Genomic DNA, 17,607 nt, shown 5'->3' with positions numbered 1-17,607 from the left:
AAGCAAGAGCAATAAGCTGCTTCCTCCTTTTTCGAGTCGCTTTCCAACCTAAGCGGTCGACGGACCAGCCGCGTCCCTTTCAGGGCGCCCGCGCGCCTCATGCCACCTGTTACTGTGTGGGGCAAGAGTCAACAGACAGTACGTACACTTTACACGCTTTCTATCTCCATGGCCTGGATTGACTCTCTCTCTCTCTCTCTCTCTCTCTCTCTCTCTCTCTCTCTCTCTCTCTCTCTCTCTCTCTCTCTCTCTCTCTACAACAATAGACTTTCCCTCTCACCAGCTAACAGCGAGTGACGCACGCCAAACTGGATTGACTTTCTCACTCTCTCTCTCTCTCTCTATATATATATATACAACAATAGACTTTCCCTCTCACCAGTTAACAGCGAGAGACGCACGCCAAACTAAACACGTGCTGTACCCTTTTCTTTCATTTGTTTCTTCACGAAATAAATTCTAGTTCGTTTCTTTCTCAATTCAATTTTTCCTATTCCACACCGCAACACCTTATAAATCTGGCCACTAATTAAGATGTGCCTATAAATCTGGCCACTAATTATGATGTCCCTATAAACCTGGCCATCAATTAAGATATTCCTATAACTCTGGCCATTAATTAAGATGTTTCTATCCCATCACTAATTAAAATGTCCTTATAAATCTGATTACTTATTTAGATGTCTCTATACATCTGGCCACTAATTTAGATGCTCCTATAAATTTGGTCACTAATTACGATGTCCCTATATATTTGGCCTCTAATTCCCGGTGGCTAATCTCATTCGAGTGAAAACATGCCTTCTTTGGGATTAATTGAACAAAATAATTGATATTATGTAGCATTTAAAGTTTGTGACGTGGATTTTTTTTTTTTTTTTCAAATTTATTTAAAGGCTAAATATTTTTTAAACTTTAACCCCAACCCAATCCTTCGTATGTTTAGTGTCGTTGGATATATTTTTACATTTTTTGCAGTGATAAACTGCTTCGGCCATTTCCGAGACTGTCTCGGGATTCTCCGGTAATACTCGAAACTGCGATTTCTTACAAGCACCACCTCCAGAATTTAGCTGACAACTTCATTTGCACCTGTTAGAAAACATAAGACAACTAGACATTTTGTCCATTACAAAGAGCAAAAGTTATAGCCCGTTGACTTAGAACGAGTCATTTATGCCATGATGATTGAATATGATTAAATGTATGTTCATTCATTCATTAAAAACCGATCCCTATTAATTGCTGTGTGGGCAGATACCATACCAAACGCATACCATATTAAGTAGTTCTTTGTCGAACAAATGAGGTATAGTTTGTTTAAACAGTTACATTGAATTTAGCTTAAATTTGCGATTTTTGAAAAAAAAATGACAAGTGCGGACTTTCTTTTTGGCGCCGCTGTATATTGCTCTCGTTCAGCCCCGAAAGACAATACATACACCTTTTAAGGGTAGCTAAGGCTGTAATTGCGGGACAAATGTTGCGCAGTCTTCAACCACGCATCTTCTCCAGGACGACTGCAATCAATGCCGAGATAAGCAGAGAGCACATACAGTACCTAGAATTCCCAAATGGTTACCCATTTTAGTACTGAACAGGCTCAACGTTGCTTAACTTCGGTGATCTAACAGGAACAGATGTGTCAACGTGATTATGCACTAGACAGAGTTCAAAATAGGTCCCGCACTAACAGCTAAACACCAACTCCTGTCGGATCGACGAAATATTGCATCCCTATGCCTACCTTACAAGTATTTTAATGGAATGTGCGCCGACGAACTCCTGGCACATGTACTCATACGCCGTAAATACCCCCGATTAACCCAACAAGTTGCAAAACCCCCACCCCTACACTGTTGAGATCCATAGATGCCGGAAAGTCTTTTACTCAATTTTTTTTCTCTCAAACTCCTAGACTTTGGAATTCCCTATCGGCGCCCTGTTTCCATAACTGTACTGACATGCAAAAGTTCAAGCGTGAACATACATCTAACTGCCCAACTCCCTACGCAGTCTCTGTAAATTTGATCCCATCCCAAACACGCCAAAGCGGTACTGTGTTTGGGGAAAAAAGCCTGAAAAACAATCATAATTTTGGAACAAAATTTGGACACACCGGCCAATAATCGCCGATGAAACAAAAATCATACAAACAAATCTGGAAATTTCACCAAATACCGAATATTTGGGAGTGACGGTATAAAATCAAAAATAACTGAAACACTTAGAAGACGCTTTATAAATATTTATTCTATACATATATTTATATAAATACAGAACCACGATAAATAATCGAGAAACCAGAACAAATATTTTGCGAACCAACCGGGAATGAAAATTCGATTGCTCGCCTGAATAACCAACCTAGCAAACGCTGTTTTGAATTAATGTGTAGATGCATATTGAATTGGAAGAGATACGAAGAAAGAAGGAGTGGGGTGGGGGGGAATTGTATTTCGACTTAGACTGCTTTTAAAATAATTACCTCAAATTTTGAAAGCATTCAAGTTTTATGACATTTTTCGGCATTTATTTATCTGTTTTCACACAAAGCTGAGTTAATCACCGTTTCTTTCACAACGTCTTTTTTATATATATTTTAATTATACAAAATATCTACCTATCTATCTAATTCCTCCTCTCTCTTTCTCTCTCTCCCTCTCGCTCTCTCTCTCTCTCGCTCTCGCTCTCTCTCTCTCTCTCTCTCTCTCTATATATATATATATATATATATATATATATATATATATATATAAGGAACTTTGTGTGTGTAGGAGTTCGTTTCCTATAGACTCGAAAACGGTTGGGCCGAGTTTTATGAAATTTCATACGAAGATACTTGATGCGCATTGTGGTGTTCTTAGACAGGTTTTCTATGGAAGTGTCTTCGATAAGTATCAATAATCGATAATCGAAATAATTCGATGAAAGAAAGAACAGATGATTTTGACCAAAGTTAACACCTTATACAGCCTAACATCACAAGTGCATTTGAGAAGTTTTATTACCTCACAAGCTGAAAGACCCGGCATATGAAATCAACAGTAGATTCTTTGATGTGATAGGGGCGCGTTCGAAATAAATGTTTCTGTTTAAAGCACCATGATCCTTGACTTTTTTCATTTAAAACTTAAATTCAGTAAGGCCAAGCATATGAAATCAACAGTAGGTTCTTTGATATGACAGGGACGTGTTTGAAATGAATGTTTCTCTTAGAGCACAATTGGACCATGATCCTTGACTTTTGCATTTTAAACTTCAATTCATGCCATTATGAAATAATTTTATAAAATCAGCAGTAGATTCTCTACAGTGCAATGTAGACTACAATATATCGTGGGATAAGTCACTGAGAGAAGGTATGTCAAGCTTCCTCCTGGTGCACTGCGATGGGTCCCCAACTAGAGCAGAACATCAATCGATTTGATTGAAAAATGGACGATTTCACCGATTTCGATAACAATAAAAATATGAGAGCGTGAAACATCCGTTGATCATTATTCAATCTCGGGCAGCGACGGGTGTTCCTGCTAGTATACATATTAAAATATTACTTGGTTTTGTGATTGAGTTATGGTTGAAATGAGGTTCATTTCAGTTAATTTGTAATCTACTTCGCCAAGATTGTTAATAAGTTCCTGTCTATTGCTCTCCACCTCTCTCGCTGTATGTTGTTTTATGCAGCTCTTATTTTATAGAATATCTCTCTCCTCCTCTCTTTCTGTGTGTGTGTGTGTGTGTGTGTGTGTGTGTGTGTGTGTGTGTGTGTGTGTTCTAGAAACGTCCTTCCTCCTATTCTGATTCCAGAGACGTCATTCAACATTACCAAGTTTCTGTTTTCCCCTCCGCTATTTATCTTTGTATTTTGAATACAAACAATGACGACCTCGATTTTTTACCCCCTTTTGTCATGCAACGTAGTTGTTACATAGCAACACTCGGGACCCACACGCTGTATGCAGACAGTCGCAAAAAAAAAAACAAAGACAAGAAAAAAACTCGACTCACTTTTTTCCAGTTAAAGCAACAGACATTTATTTACAGGTACTTTCCAGAATAATACGTTGTCTCTTGCTCAAAAGTCTTCTCGTACTCCAATATGTTAACAAGACTCTGCCGTGTCGAATATGTGGTACACTGTATTTGTCCGGCCATGTTTAGGACACGTCTTTTCTTTGTCGCCATCGGGCCACGTGTGTAACATGTCTATCTCTGTCTTCATTCGAGTCACGTTTTACTTTTTTTTTGTATAATGTTGTCTTTCCTTCTTCCTCGTGTGTCACGTCATCTCGCACACGGCTCGGTCATTTACATACAGCTGCTACTGCTGCTGCTGACATACGCACGTCCGCGATCTGTTAGTTATTTCTTGTTTTTACATCTGCCTTTGTCATCTCTTGGTTGCTATAAGCCATCGCCTTTTGTTTGCCTGCGTCTTTTTTTTTCTTAATTGTAAAACCAATCGTCCGTGGTCGGCCCATATTCTGCTATTACATTTCATTTATTCTATCCCCGGTTAGTGTAATAGACGGACTTCTTCATACAAGCGGGAGCACTTTTGTTTGGCATGTCAGGTGCAGGAATTGCAGAAAGAAAAAGAATTTAAAAAGCTTGTGTTTGTGGCTGTATTCTTTTCATATGCAACATGGATTTTATTTTCTTATCCATTAAGCAATGTCGGGGTGGTGGTGCGGAGGTCATTTCCTATTTTAGTATAGTGGAAAGGGTGGAGCTTTTCAGCAGTCAGCATAGGGGATAGTGCCTTAGGGAGCGATGCAGCTCCCCATTGGGAGATTGAGACCCCTAAACACTGAGTAAGGCTGTGTAATTATGCTGATATTGTCTATTAAACATTATTGGATGACAGGGCAATCGCGGATAACCTATCTGAAAGGATGTATTTATTGTGTTTTTGTAAAGCAGGCATGTAATTTTATTGTTTGTGAAAAAACATGACGAGAGATATCATTTGAAAAGTTAGAACGAAATATGATTTCGTTCTTGGCCTGACGAACCCTGCCTCAGGGATGTCTGCCTTTCTGAGTACGAGAAGTTAAAGTGTGAATGAATCTGAGTTCTGGTCCCAGATTCGCAAGCCTATGAAAGTTCGCAGGTTTGCACACACGCAAGGATTCCCCGAATAACGTGTTGAGTTCTGATTGGTCTGAGGAACAACTTACCCTACCCCATCACCTTTCAATATAAGCAAATGTCCGGGTCAGAGGACAGCAGATTGGAGCCAAATCTCAAGGCAAGAACACTCACCCAAGAGAACGCCACCCAACCCTTCCGCCATTATCGCCATCGTGGAGAATGAAGAATAAGATTTCCGACTGTTTTCTGTTGTCATCGAACTGAACAATTTTACATATATAAAGCACCTGTAATTTCGTGAATTAACTTTTAGTAGACTAGAATCCTCTGTTTGTTTTCTTTTGATCGGCATGAGAAGCTAATTAATTTTCAGCAGACGCCAGCATCGGGAACCGACAACGAGGCCTACGACATGGAAGAATCTTGTAAAGAACTTCCGGAGAGGACGATTACTGCCGTTGCAGTTTCGACGGGATCAGAGACCACATCTGGTGACCTGCGACGGGGAGTTTTTACATTGATTGCCATGTATGCAGGATAAAAACTTGAATTAACTTGTAAACATATCGGGTCTAATCAGTAAATGATCAGCATAAGTAACGTCTTACAGTAGTGCCGTTTTGATCCTGAGAGAAAAAGGGGAAAAAAAATTAAACTCGAGAAAATATACCATGGGGAAACAAGGGACTTAGGCAAAAAGAGTAACAGAGAAATGAACAGAGATAATAATACTACCGAACGAAATAAATGTTAATAAATATAGAGAGAGACTGAAAACAAGAAAAAAACAATAAATAAACTCACGGCACAAACAAAAGTGAACTGATTGTAAAAATAAGTGAAAAAGATAAAATAGAGACTTGAAAAAGAAAAAAACGAAAGAAATGCGAAGGGGCAAGAAGACACTGAGAAGAAGTCGTATACGTTGAGAGTTAACCCAGGTGAAATTTCTTTTGGAGTTTCTTTCTTGCTATCTGTAACGCTTGAGAATTGCTTCGCTGGTATAACAAGAGAGAGAGAGAGAGAGAGAGAGAGACAGACAGACAGACAGACAGACAGACAGACAGACAGACAGACAGGCAGGCAGGCAGGCAGACAGACAGACAGAGAAAGGGGGGAGTGGATTGTTGAAAACGAAACTGTCTGTTGTCTGTTGGTGTAATAGCAGTTAACGAATTAACAAGAGAAAGGTATAGAGAGGGGAGTGATTGCGGCAGTGTAGTAGTACTCGGCTGCGTGTGTAACGAGCCAGGCTGATTTTAATTTGAAAGAGAGAGAGAGAGAGAGAGAGAGAGAGGGGGACTGATCAGTGAGTTGTACATGCATCCTGGTCGTCAGTGAAATTGGAAAAGAAAGAAAAAAGGAGAGAGAGAGAGAGAGACGGAGTTGAATTACTTGTAGGCGTGTTGGCTTAATTTGAAAGAAAGAAAAAAGAGAGAGAAAGTGAGTTCAGAAAGAGGGGGAAAGAAAAAGAGAGAGGGTAAAGAGTGAGAGAAAGGTGGGTTTTAAGGAGATATATGTACAATTTTTCTTCTTTTTGATTGATTACATTTTATTATATTTGATTTCTGGTTGTTGTTAGGGTATAAGGGAGGAAGAACAACTAATAATAATAATGAAATACATAAGTAAATTACGAGCATGGTGGAGAAGGGAATAACGACGGCGATAAATTAGAAGGGGAGACTGGAACTACCTGAGTTTAGAGGGAATCCTAGTGATCTGGATGAGTGGGTACAGACCCTCCTGAAAATAAAAACTGACGGTTTATGGCCTCTGTGACGCAGAGGTGGTTTTACTGGCATACAAAACCGCCGCGCGACAGATGAAGAACACCCCCCCCCCCGATTGACTTGGGAACAATTGCGATCAGCTTTAGAGAGAAAATATTCCAAGGAGCTATGAGAGCGATGGTCCGAATCCGACAGAAACACAGAGAGGACATAGCTGTGTTAGAGGAGCCGATATCCAGTTTAGCTAGAAGAACCTTCCCTGATGATATGCTGAGAGAAATTGAATCTGTCCAAGCTTTATTGGCGGCTATACTTGGAGAGGCTTTAAGGGATAGAGACGTCTGAGCCGATGTCAATAAAGAAAGCCCGGTCAGATTACAGGAAGCAGTTGAATCAGCACAGAGAAGGGAGTGGATATGGACGCAAATTCGCTGTCCCTGATTACAAGATGTTACGGACACATGAGATTTATCCGAGAATACGAACTGAGGTGTGCCAAGAAAACCCCACTTTGGAGAAGAAGGGGCTTCGACAGACATCAAAAAAGGAGGGAACGACAAGGGGGCCCTATGCCCCCTCCAGGTAGGAGGGGAATGGCTCGATTGGCCTGTAGATGGGAGAGACATGGGACAGAGAGTAGCCCGATCTAGTCGATGTACAGATGCAGCGGATTGCCGCTAGGAAGAAAAATGGATAAAGATAAACTACCCCCTGACCGACCAGAGAAGAGAATGGGAGGTCAAGTGGTCCGAGTGGAGGCTGCTTCTGGCTTACCCAGAGATGGTCGAAGAAGGAGGTTGATGGAGCTACGACCAGATGACACTCACAGACTGGAGAGCCAGGCGATCCGAGAGGTGAAAGGGCACCTGAGTTGCTGAACCTGTAGTCAGTTCGGTCATATGGCCCAAGGCTGCCCGAAAAGGAAATGTTGGTGTTGCCGGGAGCCAGGCCATCTGCGCAGAGAGTGCTCCAAAAAAAGGGGAGACTCTCAAGCAGGTGGAGCAGCCGTTGCAGAGGGTTAACCAAGAAGGAAATCAAAGGCCAAGATGGATGGGAGTCTGATGTGTTTTAAAGGAGAGTCAGGATCTTAGATGCCAGTTGGTTGTGGGAGGGCGTGAAGGTGGCAGCCCTGGTAGATACAGGAGCATTGGTGACACTGTTTAAGTTCAGTGCTTATCAGAAGATGGCCGACCAAGGCTGATTGCACCTGGTTGACCTGAAATTGGCCCAGGCAGATCAAGCCCGACTACTTCTGGAAATCTGGCCAGGCTCACCTATGAGTTAGAGGGGATGTCTGGACAATTACAGGCTTATGTCGCACCCGATTTATGTGAAGAGTTAATATTGGGGTATGATCTGCTGAAAAAAATGGGATCTACAGTTAGCTTCGTTCCACCAACCCTGTGGCTAAAGGGAAGGAGTATTCTCCTAAGTGGCCGAGGACAGCTGAAGAACCTCCCTGTGATGCCCTCAGAGGATGCGGAAATTCTTCCTCGGACAGTGGTTTCCATGACGGGAAGGATCCAGGGGAAGCCCTGATGGTTACCAAGTGACCTCCCTAGAAGAAGAGGGAGACAGGGACTTAGAAGTGGTGATTAGCGATGCCATAGTGAGTGGACATGGGAGCTTCTCAGTGCTGCTAACAAATAATTCCCACAAGATGGTATGGGTTAAACATGGAACTCAGGTGGGACGAGCCTACCCTGTTGAGAGGGTCCAAAGAATAGAGACCTGGGGTAGAGGGGTGACAAAGAAGGTGGGGGAATCGTCAAGGATAAAAACTGAGGAAGTGATAGCACTTCTTGTGTACCAAGGGGAGGTAATAAAACTGCTAGAGCATGATTGAGATATTATTGCCTCTAACGATCGGGAATTGGGTGTACAAATATGGTAACGATGAGAGACCACCTACGTGTAAGGTTGAAACCCTACTGAACCCCAATTCATAAAAGGAAAATTGTAGAGGAGGCGGTGTCTGATATGTTAGAGGTGGAAATAATTGTACACTCCACCTCTCCGTGGAGTTTCCCTGTGGTGATCATTGAGAAGAAGGACGAAGGTCACAGATTCTGTGTGAATTTCCGGAAACTGAATTTTATTACAAAACCCCTAGCAGTGCAATTACTCCTGATAGATGACATACTGACTTAGTTGGTAGAGGGAAGCGCTTTACCACCTTGGACTTGAGATCAGGTTACTGGTAAGTAGCCCTCAATGGGAAGGATCAGGAGAAGGCGTTTTTTGCATGTCATTGCGGGACTATTTAACTTCAGGGTCATACCGTTTGACGTCTGTAATACACCGGGGATTTTCTCACAACTAATGTTGATAGTTTTGCGGGGTTTAGAGGGGTTTGCAGTGGCATACCTGGATGATATTTTGATTTTTTCATGAACGCCTGGACATTTGATGGAAGTATTTGAGAGATTACGTCAGCATCAATTGAGAATAAAACTGCCTAAGTGTCAGTTTCTCAAGAAAGAAACTAAGTATTTGGGATTTGTAATTAATGAGGAGGGAATAAGACCTGATATAGACAAAGTGGAGGTTATCAGGTCTCTGCCTGAGCCGAAAACAGTGCAACAAGTGCCAGAGTTCATTGGGATGATCGGCTGTTATCGCTGGTTCATACCTGTGTTTAGTTGGTTGGCCGCTTCAATAATAGCATTAACGAAAAAGCATGCCCGTTAGAAATGGGACTTAGAATGTCAGAGAGCATTTGACACCCTGAAGGAGCAGTTGACTGCTATAGCGTTGCTGGCGTATCTGAACATGAGTAAGCCCATGGTTCTATATACGGATGCAAGTGACACATGTATAGGGACGATGTTGACCCAACCGTGTCCTGAGAAGGAAGGCCCCATGCCTGGCATACCAGAGGATATTCCAATATACTTTCTGTCGTATAAGCTATCCAAAACCCAGCTGAGGTGGCCGGTGATTGAGAAGGAAGCTTTTGCGATTGTATATGTGGTGCAAAAGCTAAACTATTATTTAAGTGGGGCCAAATTCGTGGTGAAAACTGACCAAAAACCATTGAGATATCTGTTTGAGGCGGACTGGACGAACAAGAAGATCCAGCAGTGAGCACTCAAGTTATCTGGCTATCAGTGCCGAATTGAATACTTGCAAGGTAAGGAGAATATCTGCATAGATCTTTTATCCTGGAATCGAAAGCTATTTGATTAGAGCCGGGTGTGGATGACAGGGCTTTCCAGAGAGGAGTGATTAATTTCCATACCATGAAGGAAAGACTGAACTGGAGTGAGACGGATGCAACCGAAGCTGAAGCTGTAGTCAACCCACATTGGGCCAAAGTTATTGAGAGAGGTCAAGAAGATAAAGAATTAGCTGGGTTAAGAGCCCAGGTGGAGAAAAGTCAGATTCAAAACTATACCCTCCACCAAAGCCGGCTATATTATATTGCTGGTCGGGATGGAGAAATGGGACTAAAAACGGTGGTACCAGCCCAACTCCGGAGAGAAATCCTGGAGCAAGCACATGAGAGGGCAGGACACTTGGGGATCAAAAAAATCTATGAGTTAATATTTAGAAACTATTATTGGCCTGGCCAAGGAGGTTGTGGAATGGGTAAACCAATGTGTAAAATGTCAGACTCACAGTCGATATCACCTGCTTGCTCCACTAGCGGAAACGGATGTTCCGCAGTATCCTTTCCAGAAATTGAGCTTTGATATCTCCGGGCCTATCCAATAACAGAGCGTGGTAATCAATATATCATGAGCATGGTAGATTGGTTCATTAACTGGCCAGAGGCCTATGCGGTACCAGATAAGACCGCCCAGTCGGTGGCCAGTATCATCCTGGGGAAGATCTACCCTAGGTATGGGTCTCCAGAGCAATTAGTCACCAACAATGACACAGAGAATGTGAATAAAGTTATGAAGGAAGTACTGGAAGGTCTGGGGTGCAACATGTGTTGACCTCCCCTTACCATCCCCAGAGTAACTCCAAGGTTGAGCGATTTCACAGGACGCTGGTGGATATCTTAAGTAAACTCATTACTGACAATCCGGCAGAGTGGGATCGGTTCCTCATACAGACCTTAGTGAGATTAACAATGAATGAAACCTTAGAATTTTCGCCATTTGAGTTGGTATTCAATGGAAATGATCTAATCAGGATGTACCTGGTAATGTTGGGGGTTTGAGAGGATACTGTCTCACAATTTGGGATGAAAAAGAATCCGTGCAGGACTTAATCCTAGCTCCAGTAGGTACGTGTTCCTGTATTGGAGTCATTGCTCAAATTGCTGTTGGCTGATATATTGTTGTGGATGATGCCTTTTACAGCTTTGACTGTGAATTCAGCACGTCTGTTTGACTGTGGCCAGTGGTAGATGATATTTTGTGTTGGACACCCCACAGTAGCAAAAAATCATAAAACGTGGAAAACTGGAATTGTGATTCTCAATCAGAGCTGAGTTCTTTCACCACTCAGTGAACACCTCTCTAAAAATTTTGAGATGAACTGAAATCATTTCTGATTGTTTTGCAATATTAGACGTCAGGCCAGCATACTGAGTGTATCCATAAAAACGAAACAACTGAAGTCTCCGATTTCAAAATAATCGTTGAAAATTTTCTCAAATGGGAAGACAGAAAGATCATAGACAAAAATCGATTCTGGGGTCGCGTGCGCGCATTTTCTGTGCAATCTTTGCAACAATCATGACGCAATCCTTGTAAATATACAGTTTTAAATGCAATCTAAGTCAATGCAGAGTGTTCAATGCAATATCAGTAATTACATTGCTTTTTTTCCAGTTAATACAGTTTTCGATGCAATCCAAGTAAATAAAAAAATTCGATATAACATCAATCAATCCACAGTTGTAAATGCGATCCCAGTCAATACAGTTTTCAATTCAATCGTATTCAATACAAAATTCTTAACTCAATCGCATTAATGCACAGTTTTAATGCAGTCACAGTCAATACACAGTTTTAAATGGAATCTTAGTCAATACATAATTTCGATTCAATCCTAGTGGATATGCAGTTTTCAATGCAATCCTGTTGATACACAATTTCAATGCAATCCCAGTCAATGCACAGGTTTCAGTACAAACATGGCCAATACACAGTTTCATATGCAATTCGTCAATACAAAATTATCGTTGCAATTCCAATCAATACACAGTTTTCAATGCAATCTCAGTAAGCACAAAATATTTTATTCAATCCTAGTTAATACAAAGTTTTCAATGCAATCCTAGTCGATACACAATTTTCTGATACAGTCCTAACCAATAAAAAAATTTCTGATGCAGTCCAAGCCAAAACGCAGTTTTCGATGTAATTCTAGTCAATACACAGTTTTAAATTAAATTTCAGTTAATACAAAATTATTGATGCAATATAATCAATACAAAGTTCCTAGTAAATGCACAATTTTACATGCAATGGTAGTCATTACACAGTTTCCATTGAATACACATGTTTCAATGCAATTCAAATGATACAAAATTTCAAATACAGTCATAGTCAATACACAATTCTCAATGCAATCTCAATCAATAGTTTTCTGATGCAGTCTAAGTCAAAAAGCAGTTTTAGATGAATTTCCAGTCAATACACATCCCAGTTAATACAAAATTATCGATGCAATCTTAGTCAATACAAAGTTCCTAGTCAATACACAATTTCTGATTCAATCCCAGTCAATACACAGTTGTAAATTCAATCCCAGTTAATACAAAATTTTCAAAGCAATCCTAGTCGATACACAATTTTTTATGCAATCCAAGGCACAGTAGTTTTCAATGCAAACTACAATTAATGGACAGTTTTCTATGCAATCCCAGTCAATACATCAATATCAATACACAATTTTTGATACCATCCCAGTCAATACACAGTTTTCAATGCAATATCAGATAAAAACACCATTTTTTATGCATTCCAAGTCAATACAGATTTTTCACTGCAATCCCAGTTAATACACAGTTTTCATGCAATCTAAGACACTGCAAAATTATTAACATAGTCGCAGTCAATACAGTTTTCAATGCACAATACACAGTAAACAGTTTTACAATATACAGTTTGTAATGCAATCACAGTCAATACACATTTTTAAATGCAATCACACTCAATACACAGTTTTTGGTGCAATCTTAGTCAATACATAGTTTTCAATTCAATCTAAATCAATGCAAAATTCTCAATGCAATCAAAATAAATACTCAGTTTTCAATGGCATCACAGTCAATACACAATTTTTAATGCAATCCAAGTCAATACACATTTTTAGATGCAATTCTAGTCAATACAAAATTTTTAATGCAGTCATAGTCAATACACTGTTTTCTAAAGCAATACTATTCAATACACAGTTTAAATGCAATCAAAGTCAGTACACAGTATTTAATGAAATCACAGTTACTGCACAATTTTCTATGTAATCCTAATCAATACAGTTTTCGATGCAATTCCAGTCAATACACATTTTTAGATGCAATCCCACTCAATACACAGTTTTCAATTAAATCTCAGTTAATACACAATTTTTAGATGCAATTCCAATCAATATCCAGCTTTCAATGCAATTCCAAACAATGCACAATTTTCAATGCAATTAAGGTCAATACAGTTTTCAATGCGATCCCTGTCAATACACAGTTTTCAATGCAATCCCAGTCAATATGCAGTTTTCAGTTCAATCTCAGTCAATACAAAACTTCCCATTTAATCACAGTTAGTACACCATTTTGATTAAATCCTAGTCAATACAAGTGTTTCAATGCAATCACGCTCAATACACAGTTTTTTATGCAATCCAAGTTAATACACAATTTTCTGATGCAATGCCAATCAATACACATTTTTCAATGAAATTCTAGTTCATACATAGTTTTTAATGCAATGCCAGTCAATATACAGTTTTAGAAACTGCTGTGTGTCATCTCTGCAGTAATCCTTGGAAGGTGAGCCGAAGTCGTAGGAATGAAACTGCTGGCAGAGCCCTGGACTACTGTATTGGATATTGTGTAATTGCGAGAATATTGCCGATGGCAGTGATCCCCATTGATTTTAGATGTTCTGCTTTGATGCTGGCAATAGTATTTGACGATATGTTGTTCTAGAGGAAAATCTTTGCATAGAGAGAATGCTCAATTTGAGCTTTGTCATAGAATTCGATCAATGAGTCTGAATCGGTGAGTTTACCTGGTAATCCTGTTTGCAGCGTCATATAAAATCACATGGAATGCGTGTAGAGCAAATGAAAGAAATAACTCATAGGATTAGTTGATAGTGCAAGCTAATCAATCAATCTGAAATTTAAAAAAAATCATAAAAGAATGAAAACATGGAGATTCCTACAAGCCCAAATTATGCCATTTTACAGCATGAAATTGTACGACTTAGAAAAGACAGACAGTTGAGTGCTTGACGGTAAGCAAACAGCAAAGCTGAGAATTACGGAAACAAGTGAAAAGGACTTCTGTTAGATTTTCTTTCAGGATTTTACAAGGATTTGTTTAGCGTGAATCATGATGGCTAAGTGAACATGGATCCCGTGAGTTTTCCTTTTGGAATTTACAGTCAGTGAAGAAGAAATCATTTCGGACTGAGGGAATTTTTATTTTTGTCCCTACTGGAGAGTACCCTTCTGAGGGAAGCTCGATTTTCATCGCAATAAAAGTTGACCTTATATCTGATAGCAATTTTGTCAATTTTTTTTTTTTATATTGCTTTTCACACTTCTATTTCAAATTTGAATTTGTCTATTTAATCTCACGGTTAGTGCGATAAATGTCCCAACTTTAGAACGGGAGAAGAAAAGAGAGGGGAAAAATAGGATATTTAGGTCAAATATTTGCTTTTCAGGATTCTGAACTTGTATATATATATATTTTTTTTTTTTCATTTTTTTTATTCATTTTTTCGTTATTCAATTTTTGTTTTTCTTTTTTGTTGTTCATTTTTTATTATTCCTTATTTTGTTATTTTCATTTTTTTTGTTCGTTTTTTTTTTCCTTTTTTCTTTTTTTTACTTTAAGTTTAGCCGCCATTCTACTCCCCCCCCCCCCCCCGACTACACAAACACACTTTAAATCAGTAACAATACAGAAGTAATTAACTGACAATTGTTTGTTACTCAAATGTACGGTATTTTAAACCAAGTTTCCCCCGTGTCTGCATAAAAACAATGACCAGCAATATTTCTATGACTTTCATTTTTTTTTTTTTTTTTTTTTTGACATAATTTAGTTGTTGGCGTATTTTCTTTTTCGTGTTTATTTTTATTTTATTTTTATTTTTTTGTCGGATATAAAGCGTCTCGCAATCTAATTAGGTGATCACTAATCTTTTCGTGAGATACTAGTAACTAAAAGGATTTACGCATTATTATTTGTCATGAAAATTGAACAAGGACAACAGGACAAAAGCGGAAAAAGACATTGTTAATCACGAAATTCTAATTTTCAGGTACGTAGACAGACAGGTGAGGTGCGCTGCTGAGTGCTGCTGCGCCGCGGACTAAGTGGGTACGTTTCTTTGTCTACCTTTCACGACGGTCGAGAAAATAGGATTTGAAAAGCCAACGCCTTAGAGGAAGTGTCTTGCAAAAAAAGATGCCTGGGTAGCCCCACCGGCAGGGACGCCTCAGACGCTTAGCAATTTCACTAACTCCTTCTCAAATGGTGAGAAGGCAAAGTCCGGAGGGTGGACACTGGACACCACCTGCATAGTGTCACACGGACCATACAGAGAAACTGTAATCGCCGGGACTGGTGGGTGGTGGCTGGGACCCGCTACGGACGAAGTGAGAGAGATCTTCATAGTTGTTTCGTTTTTCCTTGTTCGTTTATGTATTTATTCGTTTATTTATTTATTCGTTTATTTATTTATTTATTTATTACTATTATGACAATCATGACGAAATACTGATTGGTCTAAGGGACGTAACTCTGGTTTTACTAAGAGATAAGCTTTTTGTTTGTTTTTGTTTTGGTAAATTTTTATCTTGTTTCACCCTTAACATTTTCCTTTAAAAAGACGCCTTATATGGGTTTTCGGGCGCTATTTTACAATTTGTCATTATTTTTAGGGCGACAACTCTCTTTTACTAGGAAATTCGTTCATTTTTTTTTTCATCTAATAATTTCGAACACGAATAATGCTCAGTAACCTTTCTCGAGCGGTTTACAAAAACATACTTCTATATTTTTTCGTTGTTTTGTTTTTGGATGGGGGTATTCAATTATAAAACTTGTATAGTTTTTAACAGGTGCTTCTGCAGATTAATTAACTGTTTTTTTTCCGTAAGTGCTTATTAAAATAGAATCGACAGATCGATTTTTAAAAAAAAATGTGGTTCTAAGCAAAAAACCACATTACTTACTTGTCATGTCGAAAATTGTAATATATCCAAAAATTACGAAAATTCATTGCGTGGAAAATTATTTATAGTTAAAAGTAATTTTTACGGAAAATTGGGGTAAACTGCATTTTCCCTAGATGTGAATATCTTGAAGATTGCGAATACAGGGGACATGCTTATCCCCCTTTTCGCAACTGTAATGGCCGACGTTTTGTTTTAGCAGATAACGATAAACTTTTTTTTTTTTTTTTTACTAAAAAACACAATAGGAATTGTTCTACTCCATGAATTTTTGCGACGTTTTGATATATTACTATTTTTTACATAACAATTAAGTAAGTACTGTTGTTTTTGCTTGAAACGACATATTAAAAAAAAAAAAAAAATCGATTTGTCGACTCTATCTTAACAAGCACCATTGCTTTATAATTGTTTATTATTATCATTAGATGAGCAGTATTATTACCGGCATAAATTAGTTTAAAGAAAATACAACAAAGTAATTCGTTAAAAAAAACAAAAACGGTAAAACTTGCGGAGAATGCAGTTGTTGTAAAAATGGAACGGAAGTTTACATTTCGTTCCGTTTTAAAGTTGTTTTTTATTGTGCCCCCCCCCCCCCCAAAAAAAATCGAAAGAATAACATTCAACAATCGTACTTTATATAAAAAACAAAAACGAAAGATGATTTTTTTATAAAAAATAAAATTTTATTAACAAAAACCAAATAATTTAATTTTTAAACGAAAAAAGTCAAAGTGGTAGAACATTACATTTCTATACGATTGGTAACATTTATTTTGATTAAATTTCAATTTTTGAGCGCTCCAAATGGATATAACAAAACAACCATTTCTCTTATTCTTACTCAACAAATATATACTACCTTTGTTTCAATGTAAATAAACACTTTAAAATAAGTTAAAACACAAAAATATGTGTAGGTAAGAGTAATTGGTACTTGTACAGTTTAATCAAGACATTAAAAAAATGAAAATATCGAAAAAAAAAAAAAAAGAAAAAAGATTATATTGTACGTATTCGTTATGGAGCGAAGTTCTCCGAAAAAAAAATCACTTAATTTCATCAAGTAGTTTTTATTTTACAACGAAAAAAACAATTTATGATACCGAGCAAAAGGTTCGATTTTTATGAAGAAAAGCTAGTAATAAAGATGGGGAGGGAGTGTCGGCGCTTTAACTGGAGTTATCTCACCGTGGCGTGTTCAACAAATTTCATAATGGCTGACTTCAACGCGCTCTCATAAAAACGTGTTTTTCTGCTCTAAAATAAAAACTGCTTGATCAAATAAAATAAACTTTTTTTCTTTTCGGAGATCTTCAGTCCAAAACGGATACAACCTTTTTTCGATATTTTCATTTTTGAATGTCTTGAGTACCGAGTAATTTATCTTGCCTTTGGTAAC

General features: G+C 38.5%; 1 protein-coding gene across 5 annotated transcripts in view; it reads left to right on the top strand.

Moving 5' to 3' along the window:
- Positions 1-17,607, top strand: part of LOC145260613 (proton-coupled folate transporter-like) — an 89,765-nt gene that overhangs the window by 41,164 nt on the left and 30,994 nt on the right. Inside the window, exon 1 of one of the 5 annotated variants that reach the window (XM_080118917.1) lies at positions 14,177-14,372. The exons of 1 other annotated variant lie outside the window; for it this stretch is intronic. The gene's annotated coding sequence lies outside the window, so the exon portion shown is untranslated. Of the gene's footprint in view, positions 1-14,176; positions 14,373-14,898; positions 15,346-15,386; positions 15,624-17,607 lie in introns of those variants that run through there. 3 more of the 5 variants (XM_080118914.1, XM_080118916.1, XM_080118915.1) reach the window with 3 other exon arrangements.

Source organism: Euprymna scolopes, chromosome 36 (genome assembly GCF_053919585.1).
Source record: "Euprymna scolopes isolate OS-2025 chromosome 36, ASM5391958v1, whole genome shotgun sequence".
Taxonomy (NCBI): Eukaryota; Metazoa; Mollusca; class Cephalopoda; order Sepiida; family Sepiolidae; genus Euprymna; species Euprymna scolopes.
This window is presented reverse-complemented; position numbering and strand designations above follow the sequence as displayed.